General features: G+C 38.0%; 1 long non-coding RNA gene and 2 pseudogenes across 1 annotated transcript in view; 2 read left to right on the top strand and 1 right to left on the bottom strand.

Annotated features, from left to right (window-relative positions):
- Positions 1 to 18,345, bottom strand: part of LOC139081409 (uncharacterized) — a 37,892-nt gene extending 19,547 nt beyond the window's left edge. The window contains exon 1 of the long non-coding RNA XR_011536502.1: positions 18,227 to 18,345. This is a non-coding gene — a long non-coding RNA (uncharacterized lncRNA). The remainder of the gene's footprint in view (positions 1 to 18,226) is intronic.
- On the top strand, positions 2,044 to 6,291 carry LOC103542123 (olfactory receptor 4D11-like; annotated as a pseudogene).
- LOC139081411 (olfactory receptor 4D9-like) lies at positions 13,981 to 14,914 on the top strand (annotated as a pseudogene).
- Positions 18,346 to 25,028: the final 6,683 nt, after the last annotated feature.

The following is a 25,028-nucleotide window of genomic DNA, read 5'->3' as shown; positions in this document are numbered from 1 at the left end:
GGGATGGTGGAGGGTGAGGAATCTGAATAGAGGGTGATAGGATATGGAGGATGAGAGATTTTGGCTAAACTGGCTTAGCAGGATTTTTGCTAAAATTGGACAATGCAGATACAAGCATGGAGGTCCAAAAGTTGAAGCCCAGTTGAAAAGTTCAGGGGAGCCTGAGTAGAATATGGTCAAGGAGAGAATCTTTATCACTGCTAGAAAATTTTAGACTCTAGACAAAAAGTGTGTCTCTAAGCATATGTGCCTGAGTCATATCTTAATTAGTCCCACTGAAATCACCTAACCATCAGCAGAATTTTTCCACAGCCACAACCAACTATATTCCCTCTGATACTTCTCATACTAGTTTGGAGATCAAGGAATTGGGAAACATGATGGAGCACTGACAATCAGTGTGGACAAACCAAGAAAATATTATTTCCTGAGTCTGCCATTTTCCATATAACGATAGAAGGGAAGCCGCTGAAATCACTGGCTTTGAGAGGGGTATTTAACAGAATTTTCTAAAGCTAAGTGAATCCCAAGGTACGTGAGAACATTATTTAAGATATTGGAGAAGGAGATTGGAGACTTTAGGCAAGAAATATAGCTCTATATGAGGGTGAACGCCAGTGCTATCTGGGTATCTATGCACAAGCATGAGAAAAGAGTGCGAATAATTGAACTCTAGATGTAATCGTTACTATTCATAAATACATTCTGTCTAAAAATAATGTAGTAAGTACACAAGATGCTACATTCCAGGGTGAAACTTCAGTGACAGGCAGCACAGCTAAGAAATATGAACAAAGAGAATATTGTGAAGTGAGAGTCATAGAAAGGAATTCAGTTTGGAATTGGGGAAAAGGCAACTCTTTTTTTTTCCTTGAATCCCTTGAATTACACAAAGAAGAGATTATTGTCAGGCTTCTTTCCTGTAGATGGATCTCCTCAGATTGAAATCTACAGAGTTGCTTCTTATACTAAATTTAAAACTAGAAAGAAAATAAAATGTGTCAAACCTTATAAAAGTTGGAAGAATAGTGCAATGAACACCTACATACCCTTCCCTAGATTTACCAAAGAATAAAAATTGTATGGCAATGATATTCTTTCATATGTCTTTCCATGCTCACATACTTGTGTCCTTTCTTTCCAGACAAACTTCTGTCTCATGAGCAACTTGTATATATTCAAGTGATCCCCTAAAGCCAGATCTCCTGTTCTCTCCCCTCCCATATACTGCAAACACAGATGTCACCGCTTCCACGCAGGTTTCTCTGAGCCTCTAGGTGAGAAGTCGCCCATTTCTCACACACAGCTCATTTGTCTTTAGACGGTCCCCAACACTCCCATATCACTGTTAGATTTCAGTTCTTTTTCTACTGCTTTTGGATTATATTCCTTTCTCTCAAATAACCTTAAACCCTGTCAATTTTATATCAATATTTGCTAAATAATTAGATGGATTAAAAATAGGGAAAAATGGAGTAGAAGATGGAGGATGTTGCCTGAATTACCAAAGGTAGTTTGTGAACACAGGACCTATTCCTTTCTGACAAATAGGCCTGACTTGGGGTCTAAGGTATTATCTACCTTCTACCCTTCTGTGTAGACCATAATCTGTTATTTACATGGGGGTCCCTGTGGAGTGCTTTCATAACTAGTTTGGACCTCCACGATATCTCTAGTAACTAAAATGAGGAGATGTTTTCTGGTGATCATTTCTGCTCTTTAACTATTAGAATTGATGGCTCAGCTGCCATTTAGTTCAACACAATCCATTTCCTGATAAGCCTCCAGTGTTAAGGTTAGCCAACATAGTACTAATCATAACAGATGACCAGCCATGTATTCTGAGACTCTGCATATGTTAATTCACCTAATCCTCATAACTTCCCTGTGAGGTGGGTGTTACTATAATCCCTGTTCCACAGATGAAGAAGGGGAGACTCCATGAGGTCTCACTTACCCAAATGACACAGTGACAAAGCCAAGACTTGAGCCCAGGTGGCTCTCATTGCAGAGAACTACACTGGACTTCTCTGGTCTGCTACGATGATGTCAGATAATAAGCCAAACCAAGAAGGTACCCCCTTGCTACCATACACTGTCACCACCCTCTGGGCTACTCTCATTGACACTGGGAGAGAAACACTTGCAATTTCCCCCAAAACGGTATGTTCTGTTCAAGCTCTTTCAGAATACATGTTCTGGGAAATGTACAGCTCCTCTAAAAGATTATCAGTATATTTAAAGAAGCTGTGTGTCTTTGACACTTACTAACCTGGAATTTTTCTTTAAGGTAACACAAGTGTAAGTTCACATATTGATTAGGCAATGCTCTAAATATTGATGCTTTTGCATAGATTCACTCATTTAATCTTCACAAAAATCACATAAAGGAAACGCTGTTGTTTCCAAATACCGATGCAGGGGCAGAGGCCAAAGGGCTAAATTCGCTTCTCTTGTAGCATAATGAGTAAGTAGCCAGCTAGGAGTTGATCAGGCTGTGGGATGTCAGAAGCTCCCAGGTATCTCCCTGTATGCTATGATACCTTTTTGTAGCTATTTTAGTTTTCCATATTAAGTAGACTTGGGACAAAATTGAATACAGACAAAATAAAACTTGAAAGGAATGTAGCAAGGTGAAAAGAAATATCTTTGTTTGTACTGAGAAACACACTCAAAAAGTGGGAGAAGTGACTTTCACCTTTTGTTTCTCTTTATGGTAAGAAAAGGAAGATAAACTGCAAAGAAAGAAATTAAAGTCCATTTCAAAGATTGATGGAAAAAAAGAAAGGCATTTAAAAACAATACAATTATATAGTGAGTATATGCTTAACATTTTAAAAAACTGACAAACAGCTTTCAAAAGTGATTGCACCATAGTACTTTCCCACCAGAGTTTCAGTTCCTCTGCATTTTTGTTGACTGTTGGTACAAGTCTTTTTTCTTTTAGCTGTTCTAATTGGTGTGTACTCTTATCTCAGTAGTGTTTTAATTTACATTTCCCATGATAAATGATGCTGAGCATCTTTTCTTATACTTATATGCTGTCCCTGTATCTTCTTGTTGAGGTGTCTGTTGAAACTTTTTGTCACTTTTTTAAAATTCAGTTGTTTGTTCTCTTATTATTGAATTTTAAGACTAAAGCCATTCTACTCCTAGGTACTTACCCAAGAGAAATGAAAACATATGTCCCCCGAAGACCTGTACACAAATATTCGTAGCGGCTTTATGTGTAATAGTCAAAACCCAGAAACAACCCAAATGTCCGTCAACAAGTAAATGGATAAACAAAACTGGCATATCTATGCAATAAACAAAACCAAAATATTGGTACACACAAAAACTTGGATGAATTTTATGAGTGAAACAAGCCAGACAATAAGGGAGTGCATATTGTAGGAATTCTTTTGTAGAAAATGCAAATGAATGGATAGTGACAGAAAGCACATCAATGGTTGCCTGAAGAAGAATAGGTAGAGAGGACATATGACAAAGTGTGACAAGAACACTTTTGGTGTCAACAAATGTTAATTATCTTAAACATAGTGATGATGTCATAGGTATAGGCTTATGTCAAAGCATATCAAAGTGTACTCTTCAAATATGAGTCTGTTGAATGTCATTGATAGCACAATAGAAAAATAACTTTTAAAAATAAATTTGAACAATGAAAAGAAGAGAAGCTCTAAGTTACCACTTTTCTTTTAATACTTTAGGAACTATTCAACAGCCAAGGGTTTTGGTACCTAAAGAAGTTTAAGGTAAAGACAGAACCAAAGTAGTCCCCTTAATGAAGAATAGCGGAAGAGAGAAGAATTTTATGGCTTTAAAATTTTCTAATTTTTCATAGCATTAAATTTGTGATTTAAAAGAGGGAGGCATGCTTCTGTAGAATTCAGTCCAAAGAGAACTATTTTTCAGATGGGGGTTCTTAAACTCTTTAAATGGAGAACTCAGTCTGGAAAAAAACCCACACTCCTGTGGAAACTCAAAGGCCCCCAGTCATACCAAATAGGCACTGCCTTATCCATACACAAAAGTGCATCCATCTTTATATCCTTCATGCCACAATAGTCCATTTCTGAATATTTAACATCCACTTGTTCACCTTGGATACTTAGAAATTATATGCTAAGAACATTGTTTTTATGCATTTTCTAAAATATTTGTAATTTACACAAGAAATAATTAAATGCATGCTTGTGTAAAAGATGTCATTTTGGACACGTTAGACATAACCTCGACCAGCTCTTCATGTCTTCAGACCTAATACTTGTCTCCATAAACCTGAATCTATTAGGGGAGAGTAAACCCTTTCTGAAATAACACTTTTAATTTTTTCCAAGTTACATGAGGAAGAACAAACATGATTCGATGGAGTTGGGAAATGGCCCCAGGGGAAAAGAATTTATATTTCTGGGACTTACTCAGTCCTAAGACATAAGCTTGGTCTTGTTTCCCTTTTCATACTTTGTGTACTTGACATCTCTGTTGGGAAACCTCCTCATCATGGTCACCTTGACCTGTGAATCTCACCTTCGCACCCACACATACTTCCTCCTCCACAATCTAGGCACGTGTGACATGTTTCTCCTCCATCACTGCTCTGAAGGTCTTAATAGACCTTCTGTCAAATATAAAGCTGCATGACATATCCTATACAAGCTGCATGACACAGATGTTTTTCTTCCATCTCCTTGGTGGAGCAGACATTTTTTTTCTCTCTCTGTGATGGTGTTTGATTGCTAGATAGCGATCACCAAGCCCCTGCATGATATGCCCATCATGATTAGGGGCTATGCACTGCCCTCATTTTGGCTTCCTGGGTGGGAGGCTTTGTCCACTCTATCGTGGAGATATGCCTATTGCTGCCCCCACCCCTTGCTGTGGACCCAGTGTTCTTGACACCTACTGTGATGGTCCACAGGCCCTCAAACTCATCTGTATCTTTGCACTTGAGCTCGTGATGATTTCGAACAACAGCTTACTCAATACCCTGTGGTTTATCTTCCTGCTTGTGTCCTACACAGTCATCCTAATGATACTCAGGTCTCAGGCAGGGGAGAGCAGGAGGAAAGCCATCTTCACCTGCACCTCACACATCCCAGTTATACACTTTCTGCCCTGCATCTATGTCTATACCTGGCCCTTCACTGCCCTTCCCACAAATAAGGCCTTGCGTCACATTCACTGTCATCTCCCTTCTGCTGAACCCCTTGATCTACACTCTGAGGAACCAGAAAATGAAGTCAGCCATTAGGAGACTGAAGAGAAGACTCATGCCTTCTGTGGTGGAACAAAGTAAGAGTCTCCTACCTCTTCATCACCAAAGACTCTTTTCATTATTTTTCTCATAGAGTCCTATATATATAGTCAAATATTTTGTCAATAAATCAACTATAGTTACTAGGTAACAATATATTTTTCTAGCTAAGTTAACAGGTTGCTGGTAACCCAAGTTTCTGGTAAGCATGATGTAACTAGTGTTATAGGATTCACCTGATTGATGTATTTCCACTCAAAGATCAAAGTAGCAATGTGTCAATCAAGGAAACTATATGGCAGATGAAGAGATTGTTGAATCCAACTCCTTTTCAAGAGGTAAGTAAACAGAAGCCTAGAGATAGAGTTATTTGTTCAAGATCTCATATCAACTTAATTATAGAGTCTTCCAAAACCCAATCAATTGCTCTTCCACCATTTGAATATAATTTATGACATTACTGTACCTGTCTATGGAAAACTGCAGTCCTGTTCTAGAGAGATCTTATGATCAGTGCATCTGAAGTACACATATATGGGTACATATTTGTCATCACAGTTTAAGACATTGTTTCTGCTTAAACTCCAAAAGGGCTTGTGTCCTTGAGAACCTCAAAGGTACATAATGGTTGTCTGTCTGGATTCCCATCAGGAATGAAGAAGCTTTGAAAGATTTCCAGTAATAGCCTAAAGGAATTTGTGTTATATAGAAATAGATGGGCCAGATTCACATTCTTGTGATAAGTTTAGACAAAGGCAGAACCTCAGGGATCCTAAGCAAAGAGTAAGTCATTCTCATTATTCAAGAACTGATTTTCCAGTTACAGCCTTACCACGGCCAATCTGAGACTGGTTGCATCATTGAGGATGTACCTTCTTCTCACTTCTCATTTCCAAGAAAGGAAGAGGAAGGGTTAAAGTCGATAAAACACTAATGAATCTATTTTTCAGTCTATTGGTGTTTGTGAACAGGAATTACAAGCTAGTGTTTTTGTGTGGGAAAACATGGTAAAAGTAAAGTACTATAGCTGAAAGCTGTAACTTCACAGTCATACAAACCAGGGTCCAAATCCTATCTCTGCCATCCACCAGAGTGGGAACTGGAACAAGTTATTGTATCTCTTCACAGGTCATAGTTCACCTATACAAAGATATTTATAATATCCATCTCATGGAGTTGTTATGAAGGTTAAAATGAGATGGTATATGTGAAACATACAATGTTTGGAAGACAGTAAGTGCTCACTGAAAAGCTAATTTTTTTTTTTATATCATCCATATTGAACTGCCTAACAAACACACATTCTGTCCTTCATCGATGTGTTTCACTCTCCTCCTGTGTGGCCCAAACTCATCATTACACGGAAAAAATGAATGGGGTAGAAAATATAGGAATGTGCAATGAATTCAAATAATTTTTCATCTTAAAATCTGGGCTTTCTGTCATTAAAATGTGAAAATAGCTTTGCTTGCTATTTTTATAGCTTAAAGAATCATCCTGAAGCTGATGAGATAAAGCAAAAGAGTGTTTCATATCAAAAGAAGGTAATGGCTCAAAGATAAACCCTTGGCTTTTAGAGTAGAGGTAAAAGATCAGATCATGAAGTCAGATCCCATGGGATAGAAAAGAGCTCAAGGAAAGTTAGCCAAAGGATACGGAGTGTTGAAAACAAACTTCACTTACGTCCCACATTGAGTCTGGAATGGTCCCAGAAGCACTCATCACCTAACTGGCTCAATTGATTGCCATTTCCTGTCACCAGATCAATCCATTCTATCTTTTACAATATTAATCTACTTCCCCTAGCATGAAAATTCTAACAATAATTCACAAGTTAAGTCACTATTCACAGGGTCCCACTATCTTTGCTCAGGTAGCTCTTGTCTCAAGACCCTAAGCTTTTCCATATGAAATTGCCTATGCTAAATGCATACCATGAACCATTTTATAGCCTGTTTCCTACCAATGGATCCTTTCCTTTCCTTCCTATCTCTTGTGACTCACTCAAATCAGATTTTTATGACTATTTCAGAATCGGATGATGCCAAAGATCTGTAGGGTCTGAATCACTGTCTGTATCTCAGAAGCATAATCCCAAGGGGCAAGAACCCAGGAACTCCTGCCACATCATTGTTCCTGAGACTTCATCAAACCATGTAAACACACAACACAATCTAATTCATTATTTCAGTGGAATGGGAAAGAATTGCCTCTGACTGCACAAACATATATCATTTATCTGGATGACATAAAATCACAAGCTAGGCTGCATTTTTGTCTAATTAAATCAGTTATTATTATTTTTTAAGCTCTGCTGCTAAGAGCCGTAAAAATCAACTGTCTCTTGGCACACACATGGCTTTCAAACTACCCTCTCTTTCATTGCTCCCTGAATCAAACATTTCAGTGACCAACATCTCTAGGTAACAATGAACCCAATAATATAAAATAATTCTGAAATAATTAAACTGATGAATATCAAGAGCTGTCACCATGATACCTCTCTAGATTCTAAGTGAGCTGTGGATCTTAGAGATGTAGATTAAGATAATTGCATAGGGTCAATGTATATATTGTGTGGGGGAGTGGAATTAGCCACCCCAAGATATGTCTCTTTGGCATGAGGATTATTTTGAGCTGGTGACTTTTAAAAACTGCAGACAGTTTTTGAAAAGTTTCTGAAAAGTAGAATTTACTTACCCTTTGTTAAGAGATATTTACATTTGTAAAGGAAATCTCCATCTTAAAAGGTGTCTCCCTTTCCATACCAGGAAGGAGGGATGACCTTATCTCTAGAAACTCCCACCAATATAATAACCTGACTCTTGTTTACTGTACTTGTCTGGTAATCTCCCATAACTGACCCCCCCACCCAACATCCTCCTTTGTCTTTAGCTGAGGGTGGTGTTTAAGATGAGAACTTCTGCCATTTTGGTGAATTGATCAGTTTGCCTGAGCCTCTCCCATGTATACATGTTATGAAACTTTGTTTAACTTTCCCCTGTTATTCTGTCTCATGTGAATTTAATTCGTTGTCTGGCCAGAAGGACCCAGAGCAGGTAGAAGAAATGTCTTCCTCCCCTACAATTGCATTCAACAGAAATTGCACTTATAAATCTACATCATTCAGTCTTTGATAGTTGTCCTGACAGCCACCACAGAGCTTTGATTTTTCCATTGCTACAGTTTTATTTAAGTTTTCTTTCCCAGTCAATTGCAAGCAAACTGATTTTGATCAGGAAAAAGACTGCACAGTCCTTGGTGTGCATGACACCTCCTTCTTGAGTCAAGAGGGATAATACCCTGTCTAGAGAAAAGGATAATTACTGAATGTACACTGGTGCCTCTGTATGTACTTATGTGATGGGACAGAGAAGAGATGAGGGAGAGAGAGGAGGACAGCTTGGTGACATTTTAATGACTCCCACAGGAACTCCATTGAATTGGAAAGTCAGCTTCCACTTTCATACCCCAAAATATTCCCTTTGCTAATTTCTTTATTGGGCTTGTTGCTGAAGGAATAATAGCAGTGGCTGAGGCACTGTAAGGCAAAGTGTAAGAATCAGAATTGATTAATTCCCTGAGGTTGCCTTTTCCCGTCTGAAGGAAGAAGATAGCAAAATCACTAGCTTGAGGTATGCTTTCTATTAAACATAGAATTTTCCCAGAACCCAGTTCCTCTAAGATGCAGTTGGAGCATTATAAGAAGATCAGTTTCTCACTTGGAGACTGACATCAGATAGTGTTGGTGTTTGTGAATGTCTGAAACTGAAAATCTGTTAGAGTTTATTTTTCAGAAATGCTGCAATTGTGTGGAATGTTCCTGTTGAAACCAAAACTCTTAATGAAGCAAAGAAAAGAGGTAGTTTTTCACTACTAGGAAGAGGGGAAGTGTGGCTTGCAAAATATTGGAAGAGGGTCACTTGGTTCCAGGGGATGTGATACATTCTACTTGCCAGGAAGTTGAGGTTGGAGGTGTTTGTAAGCCAATTGAGAAGTTGCTAATGTCCCCAGCTCTCTGGAGGGCGATTGCTTTGGAAAAACAGCACTCAAAGACAGCAATACCTGAATTCAGTATGTGCAGCCTAGTCAGCTTTGCTGCTTGGCTGGGAATGGAAGTTTGGGAGTTTAAGTAAGGTGTTTTAATGGCTAGCTTATCTATGCCCTCACATCCTACTGAATATGAATAATACTCCTAAAACTTTTAGGCATTCAATCAAGAGTAGAGGCTTTCCAATAATAAGAAAGCAAAAAAAGAGCAGCGTTGTTCAGTGGGAAGCTGGGGTATGGGGATTACACTCAGTTTGCAGGTTCTTTCCAAGATGCTTGATAAGCTTGTTTCCAAAGGATGGTCCCCTTTAGGGTGACTTCTAAGAAATCCTCGTGATCCTTATTTTGACCTTGCAAAAACACATCAAATAGTATTTCTTTATCCATTTCCCCCCTCTCTCTCTCTATGGTGCATGAGTTTCAATGCAATGTAGACTTTCACAGTATCCTTCCCACTCTTTGTAAAAAGACAACATCCATAGGAACCCACCAGATCAATTATGTTCAACAGGAGTTCATGCTTGAGGAAATGCTACTCAGAACTCATTTCTTCCCCTGCCACTGGAACACTATGTAGTTGATCCAGGTTCTTGGTGGAGATGCCTCTAAAGACCAGAAAGTTTGTGTTTTCACACTCTGCTTTTGTCTCTTTTCAAGGTCACCTCTGATGTCCTCTCATGTTACATCACTCTCAGCCACACCTCTCACTCACCCTGTGTAGGCTTCTTACACCCACATACCACTTTCACTTGATTTGAGAAAGATTTTCCTGAGATTTTTCTTAGCAGGATTTTCTGGGAAGGCAGATCAACACTGGGAAGGACTATGGTTGCAGTAGTTAAGAGCATAAGTCTTTGGAATAAAATGAATCATTGACAGAGACTAGCTCTACCAGCTGTGAGGCCTTGAGCAAGTTACTTGATCATTGTGTGTGTCTGTTTCCTCGTCTATAAAATCAAGACAATAATATCATTTTCCCATGGATATGATAGGTTTTGGAGGTGATAAAATTAAGCAGTTTGCATAAGAATCACTCCACAAATGTTTTCTTAAAGCAAGGAAAATAGCAAAGCAGAGCTCCATCATTCTGCCCACATTTCCATAATGCAGAGACCTTGAAAGTTTCATGGAGCCTCCCCCGCTCCAGCGGCCTGATAGACAGATAACTGGATTTGCATTTAGGAATTATAATTTATTTTCTTTCTGTAAAGTTTGATAATATAAATATCTATATTTACAACTCCAAAGAAAATTTTATTTATGTTTATAAGCAGGTGTGTGATAACAATACTTTGATTTTTGGAAGATATGTCTTGCCTCAAATCCCTCAGGGAAAAGGAAAACATCCCCAGAAGAGAAGAGCATTTCCCACTTTCTCCAAAGTGTTGAGAAGAGGACTTTGAAACACAGGGTCAAGAGCAAGATGAGCCGATCTCAGACAAGCCCCCACAGGTGAGCCTGGCATGTGTAAGGAAAGAAGCACTCACCTGGGGCTGATGAGATTGGCAAGATCAGATTCCTCAGCTGCTTTCAGTTTCCTAAACAGACATACAATCTCACCTACTCCTTAGAGCACAATGCGTATCAGGTAGGTCTCATTATCATGACGTTGTAGATAAATTATAGTGGTGCAGGCTGAGAACTGATTCCAAGTCCTGTCCTGTGAACCTCACATATATTTCTCCTTGGTTTGGTACAAGTATTGAGTAACCTACCCAAGGTCACACCAACTAGAAAGTGGTAAAACCTAAATTGCTTAAAAGCTCCAGATAATCCACACCTGTGTATCCAAAATGCAAGTAGGAGACATGATACTGTTCAGCACACCTCCTGGATGGAGTTTACAAACATTTTTGCCCAAATGGGACTATTTTCCTATACATCCCCTTGATTTTGTAACTCCTCACTTTTCTTTCTGCTGACTCCACAGCCTGCAACACTCTTATTGGCTTAACTGTAAACCCCCTGAGGAAAGGATCTATATTTGAGTCACCTTTCCCTCAAAAAGACCATCTGAATGTCATTATGACAGTTAATTTTATGTGTTATCTTGATGAGCGACAGGGTGCCCAGATTAAACATTATTTCTGGCTGTGAGAGATTAGAATTTGAATTGATGGACCAAGTAAAGCAGATTAATTTCCTCCTCAACAAAGGCAGACATCACCTGTTGAGGGCCTGAATAGAACAAAAGGTGGACGAAGGAGAAGTTCATCCCCATTTTCCTGCCTCGCTTCTTGAACTAGGACATCTCATCTCATCTTCTGCCCTCAGACTGGGATTTACACCATAGTCTCCCCTGGTTCCCAGACCATCAAACTAGGACTCAATTACACCACCAGCTTTCCTGAGTCTCCAGCTTGCAGACCACAGATAATGGGACTTCTCAGCCTCCACAATCATGTGAGCCAGTTCTTCACGATAATTTTCCTTTATACATCCGTATATATCCTACTGGTTCTGTGTCTCTGGTGAACCCTAATACAATCATAAAAATATTATCTAGACAAAGGAACAATGAAGGAAAGAAAAGAGAAAAAAGTAAAGGAAACAGGGGAGAAAAAGAAAGGAGGAAGGGAGAGCACAGGCAACACAGGAAGCTATTAGGCTTGTCACAGTGGTTTCCTGAGCAGAAGATTTGAAACCATTGACATATCATTCCAATATCCAAAAGAAAGATTCTAGAGCGGGCTGCTATCATTAATTAAAATATATTTCTACATGCCAAATTAACCGAAGACTCCTTTGAGGATAATTTCTCCACTTTCTAGCCATGGTAAGTATAGTGTGGGGAATTCTTACTTCTCAGATTCCAGAGACCTGAAATCTTCTACAATCATTATCATTTACTCTTATCACTCTGTACTGTTGACATAAACATCAAAGAGGGGTAGACTGAGATAATGTGAACTGAAGACAATGGAATCAGAAAGGGGGCTCCTATCTTATTCTTCTGTGTGAACAACAAAGAGTGCTGCTTGGGCAAATGTTATCTCTCAAGGATTTTTTCTAAGATCCTTAAGAGATAACATTTGCCCAAGCAGCAAAATGAAAAAAAAAAAACAAGAAAGAAATTAAAACCAGAATCTGAGAAATAACTACATGTGGACATCAGGGCAACCTGAATAACACAAGAACTTGGGAGGACCTAAAGTCTGCAAGTGAGAGAAAGATAAAAAGGTAACTCAGGTTGTAGCTGGTAAGGGCCATTACAACATAACTATAAGAAACCATTATGAAGTGGGTGGCCAATTAAACTTCACTTTAAATGAAAGTCATTCTTTAGATGTGAGATTAAGATGACCATGTTAATTATTTTTAACATTCTACTGAAGGATGATGTACATACCTATGGAAAAATGTATGTAAGTGTATAGCTCCATGAATTTTCACACAAGCTGATTGTATATTTGTAACAAGCACCCAGATCAAGAAACAGAACATCATCAATGCCTCAAAAGCCTCCCTCATATTCCCTTTAGTTTTATATATTTCTTGTTCTTTATATGAAAAAAATAAGAGATTACACACTCTTTTGTGCCTGGACTATTTGCCTCGACATTGTGTTTGCGAGATTCATTTATGTGGTTCATGCACTGTATGTGGATCATTCCCATTGCTCTATAGTATTGTGTGAATTTAACAATTTGTTTATCTTTTCTACTGTTGGTGGGCATTTGTGTCATTTTCCATTTTGAGTCAATTACAAACAGTGCTGCTATGAATATTCTAGCATACATCTGGCCGATATAACATATGTACATATTACCTAGGAGGGAAATAGATTGTTCTTACAATGGATATATGTATACCTATATATATAACAATGCTAAGAGTTGAATGAACAATGTGTACACATCCATTCTAAGATGGATGATTAAATAGATACAAATATATCTATAGATAAACATATAGATACATAATATTAGCAGATACCATCAAACAGCAATGTGGTTATGCCAATTTTACACACTCACTAGCAGACTAATGAAAGGTCCAATTGTTCCACATCTTCACCATCACTTGGTATTTTTCATCTTTTTCAGTTTAGCCATTTTGGTACGTAGGTTGTAGTTTCTTGCTGTAATTTTAATGAGCATTTTCCTGATAATTAATGAAATTGAATTGGCATTTAAATATCCTCTTTTGTAAAGTTTCAGTTCATGTCTTTTTCCATTTTCCAGTTTGTTCATCTATCTTCTTTTTACTGATTTGTAGAAGTTCTTTATATATTTTGGGTGTGAATCTTCTCTCAGCTACATATATAGTAAATATCTTCCCATTTGTGGGTTATCTTTTAATTCTCATGATGGTGTCTATTGTGAACCAAAGTTCCTCATGTAAAACTTAGGCTTATTATTCACTACTTTGTGTCATATTTTAGAGTAAAAGTACAATTGAATAGGTTCACAGACCTGTCACCTGCATTTCAGTGGCCACAGTGAGAGAACCGACCTGTTTGGATGACTGAGTCAAAAACCTGGGTCCTCTTCCATCTAATGGAAGCATACAGAATTGCAGGCACAAACCATACATAGAAAATGAATTTCCTCCCCAGGAAAACACCAAACTCAAGTGACAGAAAAGATAACAGTAGATTTCACAACACTTTCTTTAACTGCACTGTTATTTCTTGCAAAGATCTCCTTTCAAAAAGTATCTGTGACCAAATGGAGCAGGGAAATTATACCACAGTGAAAGAATTTATTTTCCTGGGAGTTACGCAGTCTCAACAACTAAGCTGGGTCTTATTTGTCTTCTTGGTTTTGGTGTATGTGACAACTCTGATGGGAAACCTCCTCATCATGGTTACAGTTACCTGCGAATCTCACCTTCGCACTCCCATGTACTTCCTGCTCTGCAGTCTATCTGTTCTTGACACCCACTTTTCCTCCATCACAGCTCCTAAGGTCCTAGCTGATCTTCTATCAGAGAGAAAACCCATCTCCTTCAATGGCTGTGTCACTCAAATGTTCTTCTTCCACCTTCTGGGAGGTGTGGATGTTTTTTCTCTCTGTGATGGCATTTTATCGCTATATAGCCATCTCAAAACCCCTCTATCATATGACTGTCATTAGTAGGGGACGATGTGCTAGCCTGGTTGTGGCCTCCTAGGTGTGGGGCTTTGTCCACTCCATCATGCAGATTTCCCTGTTGCTGCCCCTCCCTATCTATGGATCCAAAGTTCTTGACACTTTCTACTGTGATGTCCCCCAGGTGCTCAAACCTACCTGCACTCACACCTTCACTCTGGAGCTCCTGATGATTTCTGATAATGGATTACTTAGTTGGTTTATATTCTTCTTTCTCCTCATATCCTACACAGTCATCCTGATGATACTGAGATCTCATACTGGAGAGGGCAGGAGGAAAGCCATCTCCACCTGTACCTCACATATCACTGTGGTGACCCTACACTTTGTGCCCTGCATCTATATCTATACCCGGATCTTCACTGCCTTCCCCACAGATACTGCCATTTCTTTCAACTTCACTATCATTTCTCCTTTGCTCAATCCTATGATCTACACCCTGGGAAATCAGGAAATGAAGTCATCCATGAGGAAGCCAAAGAAACAACTACGGCATTCAGAAAGGGTTTAAATTCTATAAGGATGAGACAACACTCAAATTTAAAGATAGATTTTAAATATCACTTTCTCAAAATGGCAAGAGATCAACTTAATGTGAAAAACAAATGGGCATCTATGGATACCATGGCATCTTAAAAGAGGCTGATCCTATAGTACGTGCTGGGGACCTATTGGTGATGCTATTTAAGGTGAAACCCATTCATGTCTTCCACTACCCACTTTCAATTATTCATCCCACAAATATTGACAGAACACATATTATATGCCTGAAAGTGGTAAGATTCAGACTGCTGCAGGAAGATTAAAGATAGTCACTGACCTACATGCATACTCCAAGATGCTTTAATGAAGATATGAACCAAGTGCTGTGGAAATATTGTAGGCACTTTACTTAAGAACTTCAGAAGACATTTGAGAGTAAGGGGATAAAGGCAGAGAGGGACAATCCAAGCAAAGAAATCACTATGTGCAGAGGGAGAGAATGGTATAAGTGTGTGCCACATTATGCGACAGTCAGTTCATTGTAGTCACGAGGTAGTACACTCATGAAGTCAATACCATTGAAAGAAAAGTTTGGAAAGAAGAACTCCTTCTGTGGTCTCCTGAGCAATGCAAATCCTTGATTTCTATTGGAGAGAGGATCCCCAAATCATTCCAAGGCCATGGTTTCCTCTGGGGCAGAAGGAGGTAATGCTGTAAGTGGGAATATTCATAAAGAAGTAAGACTGATGAGTAGAGGCTGTGACAGCTCACCTGGACTGGTGAAAGCCTTAACCAAAGACAGGTGCTAGGCACTCCCTTGGGAAGCAACTGACTCCCAATTACATAGAAGAATTATCCCAATCACAGACTGGACAAGCCCAAATTTCTCATTGTTTCTGCTTTTTGATTTTGGGGGTTTTTTTCCCAGCTTTGTTGAGATATAATCGACATGTAACATTGCGTAAGTTTAAGGTGTACAACATGCTGATTTGATAAACATATATCAAAATATGATTACCACCATAGCATGAGTTACCACCTCCAGCACATCACACAATTAAGATTTCTTTTTCGTGGTTCTCATAGTCTCTCACATAAAGACCTCGAAACTTCTTTACACCTCATTAAAAGGAAAAGTAAGGGTAATAAAAGCATGAAGATTTAATCAACAAATCAGAATTTTCTAGTCTCTGTGAAATAAAAGGAATGAGAATGGTGCTAGGAGAAGGTTTATCTAATAATCCAGCTGGTATTTTGTGGCAATCCGTTGACTTTACTGTTCAATGTCTCCCATCATGATAAAGCTGAAGCCACAGAAGCTGGCACTCATGTATTAATCAGACACATCAATGCTGTGACAAAAATGTCCAAATTGAAGTTGTTAACCACAGTAAAAGCTTATTTACTGCTCATGTCACCCACTAATGCTGGTCTTCAGAAAGAGCTATTGCATGCAATAATTAGGAGCAACAGGATCTTTTTCTTCCATCCTGGACTCCAGCTCTCTCTAAATCCTCAGAAACCTCTCCATTCATCCAGAAAATGGAGAAAAGGAAAGAGGATTGAGAATTATGGGGAGAAGGGGGAGGGTAGTTATAGGGCATTCTGAAAGTAATGTGTGTCACTTTTGAACCACATTCCGTAGGACAGCTCGTAGTCATATGGCCTCAACTGACTGCAAGGGAGCCTGGAGAATGTAATCCTACTCTGTTCCCAGTAAAAAGAGGAGAACATGAATAATGATGAACTCCAGTGATCTCTTCCACATATGTGACTCATTACTAAGAAATAACAATTGGATTACATGACAAAGACTAAGACTTTGTCTCTAAAAGGATTCTCTTAACACCTAGAAATGTTTGCTGGAAGTACTACTGGAACCTTGGAATTCACAGAGAACCAAACTGAAATGAAGAAGATATGAAGAAAGGAAACTTAATTGAAAGGAAGGGAAAGGTGATCAAGGTAAGCCTGGGAAATAGGATGATAATAGGATAGAAGGTCAGGATCCAAAATATAGAACGCTGGAGGACAGTGTCCAAAGAAGACTCATCAAGAAGACAAGCTTCACTTATCCTCATACTTTCTATAAGCTAGTTATAAACCAATATTTAATCATGCAGAAGCTCCTGTAGAGATGAGTGTCATCTTCTTTGTTGATTGCTCCTTCATGTGCTCTACTTTATGTCTATCACTGAAACATTTTCTGGATTATTTTCTAATATTTGACATACTTCCCCAAGCATAAAATTAAATAAAGACATACATTTGTCTTCAGCTGTATCCATCTGCAGACCAAATGACTATTTACCACCTGGCTACATGTTTCCTCTGGCATCACTGTTCTTCAGATCCTCCCTACTTTTCACATTGATGCCTTTTTCTTATCTCTCTGTTGACTTGACCTCAAGCATAACCTTTGTGACTAGGCGGAATTTTAAGCAACCAATGATCTATACAATCAGAGTTTATGTTCCCAAGTATAGGATGTACAAATGACAGAAACCCAGCAAAAGCTGCCCAGGAAGCTGCCTTGGACTGTTTACACAGGCAAAACAATCTGATCACACACAGTGATAAAAAGCATGGAATTCAGGACAACACCATTAAATTTACTTGTCTTGCAACATGACACCAAGTAATTATTTGGATTAATCTATATTTTTCTCCAGGTGGAGACATTTTCTTAGGGAACTATTAGATATTACACTGATTCTAGCTTATCGTACAAAGGTTGCATGTATTTGCTCCTACCATCTGTGACTTTTTTCTATATAAGAGAGGTTGGCTTTAAACTTCCACAATGTTTTTCATAAGCAAATAAATGTATCTATACAGACAAACTGGCTGGTTTAGGAGCAATCCTGCTGTTATGGACTTGTTCGAGAAATTCAAAGAATGTTTAGGTTATTGAAACTTTATTTCTCAGACTCTAGGATAGTCAGCAAAACAGAAACTATTTCTAAGCATCATGAAGTTCCAGTCACAAAACTATAGGCTGGAGGGATCTTCAGAGTTTTGTTGTTGTTATTGTTGTTGTGTGACTGTTCTTTCAAGTCTGAAAGGTAATGTTGTCAATATTACTCTTATTCAATAAAGCAAACTATTAATTTAGTACTGTATTAGTAATCTATTGCTGCATAACATATCAATGCAAAATGTAGTGGCTTATAACAACACACATTTCTTAAGTTGCAGTTTGCGTGGCGGGGAATGAGGTAAGATTTAGCTAAGTCTTCTCCTTCAGGGTCACTCACAAGGCTATGTCAAGGTGTCAGCTGGGAGCTGCAGTGTCATATGAAGGTTAACTGAGGAAGGATCTACTTCCAAGCTCACTCACATGGTTGTTGGTCAGAATCAAAAGCTATTGGCCTGAGGGTTCAGTTCCTTACTGGCTGTTGGCTGGAGGCCTTCCTCAGGTTCTGGTCTTGTGGGTCTCTCCAACATGGCGGCTTCCTTCCTCAGAGGGAACAATCAAATCAGAAGAGAATGTGTTAGCAGGAAAGAAGACTCTTGGAAGTGGCATCCTGTCACTTTTTATATATTCTCTTCCAGAAGCAAGTCACTAGTCCAGCCTACACACAAGAGGAAGGAATTGCACACCTTTGTTAATATCAGGGCAGGGACTGCAAGTTTCTAGAAAAAAACTAGGAAAAATAAGGGTTTCCTTCTCTGCACATTCTCTCCAGCATTTTTTGTTTCCTGTCTTGTTAATTATAGCCATTCTGACTGGAGTGAGGTGATACCTCGTTGTAGTTTTGATTTGCATTTCCCTGATAGCTAATGATGTTGAACATCTTTTCATATGCCTGTTGGCCATCTGCATATCTTCTTTGGAGAAATCTCTGCTGGTGGGAGTGCAAACTGGTGCAACCACTATGGGAAGCAGAATGGAGTTTCCTCAGAAAATTAAGGATAGATCTACCATATGATCCAGCTATCCTGCTGCTGGGTATTTATCCAAAGAACTTGAAAACACAAAGGCATAAAGATACTTGCACCCCTATGTTCATTGCAGCATTATACACAATAGCCAAGACACGGAAGCAACCTAGGTGCCCATCAAGGGATGAATGGATAAAGAAGATGTGATATTTATACACAATGGGCTACTACTCAGCCATAAGAAATGATGAAATCCAGCCATTTGTGACAACACGGATGAACCTTGAGGGTATTATGCTGAATGAAATAAGTCAGAGGGAGAAAGTCAAATTCCATATGATCTCACTCATAAGTAGAAGATAAAAACAATGACAAACAAACACATAGCATTGGAGATTGGATTGGTGGTTACCATAGGGGAAGGGGAGAGGGGGGAGGGCAAAAGAGGTGGCTAGACTCACATGTGAGGGGATGGACTATAATTAGTTTTAGGGTGGTGAACATGATGTAATCTATACAGAATTTGAAATATATTATGATGTACATCTGAAAATAAGTAAATAAATAAATAAACTATGAAAAATCATTGGAAATCATGAAAGAAACCTAAAAGTTATTTGTTCAAGAAGGGTTACAAAAGACCAACAAGAAAGGAAGAGGAGGTAAGGGAGAGTGTCATAGATAATTCAGATAAACTGAGCCCTTGTGACAAGGAGAATGATAGTGCCAGCTACAAACGGAAAGTATTTAATTCTTGATAACAATGCTCACATCTATTTTAGACATTTTAAGTGGGAGGTGTGCCATATATCCAAGTGAGACTATCCATAGACCTATAGTGAGACAAGGTTTCAGAAATGACATTGGGAATGAGACAAGAGGGAAAATGGAATTCTTTGCTTTTAGGATCTCTAGAACCACAGGGTCTAGAACATGGAGGTGCTCAGAAAATATGTCATAATTAAATACACATACAAAAGAATGAAAGTAGACCACTATCTTACACCATTCATAAAAGTGGACTCAAAATGGATTAAAGACCTGAAACTATTAAACTTCCAGAAGAAAACCTAGGCAGTACACTCTTAGACATCAGTCTTAGCAGCATATTTTCAAGTACTATGTCTGAACAGGCAAAGGAAACAACAGAAAAAATAAACAATTGGGACTATGTCAAATTGAAAAGATTCTGAACAGCAAAGGAAACCATCAACAAAACGAAAAGATAGCCTAACAACTGGGAGAAGATATTTGCATACCCTGTATCTATTAAGGGGTTAATATCCAAAACATATAAAGAACTCATACATCTCAACACCAAAAATCTAACAACACAATTAAAACACGGGCAAAAGATCTGAACAGAGATTTCTCCAAAGAAGATATACAGATGGCGAACAGGAACATGAAAAGATGTTCAATGTCATTAACTACCAGGGAAACGCAAATCAAAACGAGCATGAGATATCACCTCACTCCCATCAGAATGGCTATAATTAACAAGACAGGAAACAATGAGTGTTGGAGAGGATGTGGAGAGACGGGAACTCTCATACATGGCTAGTGGGAGTGCAAACTGGTGCGGCCACTATGGAAAACAGTACAGAGATTCCTCAAAAAATGAAAATAGATCTACCATATGATCCAGCCACTCTACTGCTGGGTATTTATCCAAAGAATACGAAAACACGAATGCATAGATATTCATGCACCCCTATATTCATTGCAGCACTATTTACAATAGCCAAGACTTGGAAGCAATCTAGGTGCCCCAAAAAGGATGAATGGCTAAAGAGGATGTGGTATATATACACAATGGAATACTACTCAGCCATAAGAAACAATTCAATCCAGCCATCTTTGACAACATGGATGGATCTTGAGGGTATTATGCTAAGTGAAATAAGTCAGAGGGAGAAAGTCAGATACTGTATGATCTCACTCATATGTAGAAGATAAAAACAATGAAAAACAAACACATAGAAAGAGAGATTGGATTGGTGGTTAGCAGAGAGGAAGGCGGGGAGGGAGGGGGGTGAAAGGGACAATTAGGCACATGCATGTGGTGATGGATTGTAATTAGTCATTGGACAGTGAACATGTTGTAATCTACACAGAAATCAAAATATATAATGATGTACACCTGAAATGTATATAGTTATAAACCAATGTTACCACAATAAAAAAATTAAAAATGAAATGTAAATAAAATATATAGAAATACCATGTTTAAAAACAATTAAAAAAAAGAAAACAATTGCATTTACAATTGCATCAAAGGGTAAGAAACACAACCAACATAAGCAACAAAGTGAAAGATCTGTTCACTGAAAACCATAAGACATTGATGAAAGAAGCTGAAGAAGAAACAAACAAATGGAAATATATTCCATGCTCATGGGTTAGAAGAATTATTTTAAAATGTCCGTGATACCCAAAGAGATCTACAGGTTCAATGCAATCCATATCAAAATTCCAATAGCATTTTTCACAGAAGGGGAAAAAGAATCCTAAAATTTGTGTAGTATCACAAGACAACTAATAGCCAAAGCAATCCTGTGAAAGAAGAACAAAGCTGGAGGCATCACACTTATGATTTCAAACTACATGCTACAAAGATATAATAATCAAAACAGTATAGTACTGGCATAAAAACAGACGTACAGACCAATGGAACTGAATCAAGAGCTCAGAAATATACCTATGCATACACAGTCAATTAAGTATCAACAAAGAAGCCAAGAATATACAATGGGGAAAGGATACTGTCTTCAGTAAATGTTACAGGTAAAACTGGATAACAACATGCATAATAAAGAAATCAAACTCCTATCTTACACCACTCACAAAAATTAACTTGGAATGGTTTAAAGATTTAAGTATAAAACCTGAAATCATAAGACTCCTAGAAGAAAAAATAGTGGAAAGTTTCCTTGACATTGGCCTTGGCAATAATTTTTTGGATATTACACCAAAAGCACAAGCAACAAAAGCAAAAATTAATAAATGGAACTACCTCAAACTAAAAAGCTTCTGTACAGCAAAAGTAATCAACAAATGAAAAGACAACCTACAGAATAGGAGAAAATATTTGCAAATCACATATGGGATGAGAGGTTAATATCAAAAATATGTGAAGAACTCAATAGCAAAAACACAAACCATTTGATATAAAAATGGGCACAGGACCTGAATAGATATTGTTCCAAACAAGACATATAAATGGCCAACAGTTATATGAAAAGGTGCTCAACATCACTAACCAGCAGAGAAATGCAAATCAAAACCACTGTAAGATTTCACTTAACACCTGTAAGAAGGGCTATCACCAAAAAGACAAGAATAACAGGTGTTGGTGAAGATGTGGAGAAAAGGAAAAACCTTGTGCCCTGTTGGTGGGAAAGTGAATTGGTACAGCCACTATGGAAAACACTATAGAGTTTCCTCAAAACATTAAAATTAAAACTATCATATGAGCCAGCAATCCCATCTCTGGCTATTTATCCAAAGGAAATGAAATCAGGATCTTAAAGAGGTATTGGCACTCTGATGTTCATTGCAACATTATTCACAATATCCAAGATATGGAAACAGTCTAAGCATCCATCGATGGATAAATGGATAAAGACGTGGTGTATACATACCATGGGATATTATCAGTCATGAAAAGAAGAAAATCCTGCCATTTGTGACAACTAGATGGACGTCGAGGGTGTTATGCTAAGTGAAGAAAGTCAGATAGAGAAAGACAAATACTGTATTATTTCATAAATCTGTGTAAACTAAAACTCTAAACTCACAGAAACAGAGAGTAGAATGGTGGTTACCAGGTACTGGGGGGTGGATGAAATGAAGAGATGTTGGTGAAAGTGTACAAACTCCCAAGTATAAGATGAATACGTTTGGAGATCTAATGTACAGATGGTGATGATCGTTAATAATACTTGAAAGTTGCTGAGAGTATATCTTAAATGATCTCACCATACACAAAAAAGTAGTAATTATGTGAGGTGATGAGGAGTAAGCTAACACTATGATGATAATCATTTTGCAACATATAAATGTATCAAATCAACAATTGTATGTCTTAAACACCCACAATGATACACGTCAATAATATCTAAGTGAAGAGGAGAGAAAGAAGAATTACCCATCTCAAACATACAACCTGTCTCATGTGGTTTTTAATCTGTGTAGACTAGTTTAATGTACTAAAACAAAATGGAAAATCAAGTAAACCCAAACCGGTCAGCATTCTGGAAACAGTGGAAGCGCATTCTACATAAGAAAGAACCATTCAATAATCTGAGTTAATAATGAGTAACTATTGTAATATTGTAGACAGTTATAATAACATAACTCATCTAGCAGTAATCCACATCGAGAGATTCCATATGAATAGAGCATTGGAAAACAGGAAAAATTGCATTCCTGAAATATCATCTAAGTCATGTTTCTCTACATGTGGAGACTTGTAGCAACATCATGAGACTATAACAATTCTGCATATAATTAGAAACTAGACTAGGAGCAAAGGATTTTAGGTCCAGTTCTCTTCTAGGTTTTTGAGAGTCAAATTGAAACTCATTTCTATATAGTGTCCTCTGAGCTTTACAAGCAATGAAAATTGGACCCTGTAGTCTCTTGGGCACAGTATTTGGCACATTTTAAAATAGTTCTAATTGAGCGATGGATAAACAGATTTCCTCTACTGCCTCTAAATAATTTGGACACCAACCAAAATGTGTCCATCTGTGTGTGTGTATGTGTGTTTACACATGAACATGTCTCAGTAGCTTCTTAATAACTCCCACTGAAACCTCATCACCAACAGCAGAATCAGGCACCAACTTCCACTTTCTCGTCCAATAACACTCCCTTTGTAAGTTTTATATTAAGCCTCAAACTGAGGGATTTGTACATAAGACAGGGATACAGTGGAAATTCTTGAAACTGTGATTTCTTTGAATCTGCCCTTTCTCTCCTGAAAGGGGAGTAAAGACACTAAGATATTTAGTCTTCCAAGACGCTCTGCTTTCACAAACAAAACTTTCAAGAATTAAAGTCACCAGTGTTCTGTTCTGCTCTGTATCTAATAACTTACTATTTGTAGTTGGTGTTTTGGTCAAAGGTGTGAGGTAAAGACATTAAGCTTTTAGCTAATATAAAGGTTATGGATAGTGAAATTGAGTTGTCATGATTGATTATGTACAAATAGTTTGACTTTGATATTTTCCAGCTATATTAAATGCTTCAAAGCCAAAATGATCTTCTCAGTGACAGGAACAACAAAGGTGGGTGTTAACTATTGGAAGAGAGGTGATGTGTGAAGAGGGATTCAGAAATGTGGTCCATTCAGTGTGAGAGAAGGCATCATTCATTTGCTGTGATCCTTTGAGCTGCTTGTTGGTGAGTCCACCTCAGAACAAAGTCAATGTAAATTGGGTTTCCAAAGCCCCTTTCAGCCAAATTCTTATCTTCAGACAGACTCTATCAAATATTCCTGTTATACAAAATTAGATCCTATACATATAAGATTGAAGGGAGTAAAAATAGTTTATTCCTTCCTACTTCCATCACTTCCTTCCTTTCAACAAAATATAGATTCATTATATATTCCATAAGAACACAACCATAACATTAATACTTACTAAAGTATGGTGGGGAAATTGAATAAGTCAACTTTTCTTGAGTCTTCACTCATACTAAATCCTCAAAAAAAATAGTACCCATTTTTACTGCTGGAAATCATGATATCTCCTATCCCACCCAAATCTACCTCTACTTCTCTCATGACACATTTCACAGTTTATCTTGCAATATGTCCATCAATTTATACAAATCATCCACTTGTGTTAGCCTGCAAACACTTTGAGAATGTGGTCCAACTTATCCAAATACATTTGAAATTGCAAGAAGTGTTCACTTTCTAAGAACAAGGTGGAACAAATAATAATTGTAAAATTTCCTAAGAATGATCGATAACAGCTTATTAAAAGTAGGCGTTATTGAGGCCAGCCTTGTTGCACAGTGGTTAAGTTCGCGTGCTCCACTTGGCAACAGATGTTAGCTCAGGGTCAATCATCCTCACCAAAAAACAAAGGCATTATTCTAATGATACCATCATCTCTCACTGCTGTGGGATCCCTCCACTCTCTTAGCTTAGATCCACAAATGGAAAGACACAGAGGAGAGTGTGGTTGATATAGTATGAACCACCTCTAAAAAGTAGGTCACTGTCTTTATTCTCTCCCTGA

The sequence above is a fragment of the Equus przewalskii genome, unplaced genomic scaffold, assembly GCF_037783145.1.
Source record: "Equus przewalskii isolate Varuska unplaced genomic scaffold, EquPr2 contig_R2027, whole genome shotgun sequence".
Taxonomy (NCBI): domain Eukaryota; kingdom Metazoa; phylum Chordata; class Mammalia; order Perissodactyla; family Equidae; genus Equus; species Equus przewalskii.
This window is presented reverse-complemented; position numbering and strand designations above follow the sequence as displayed.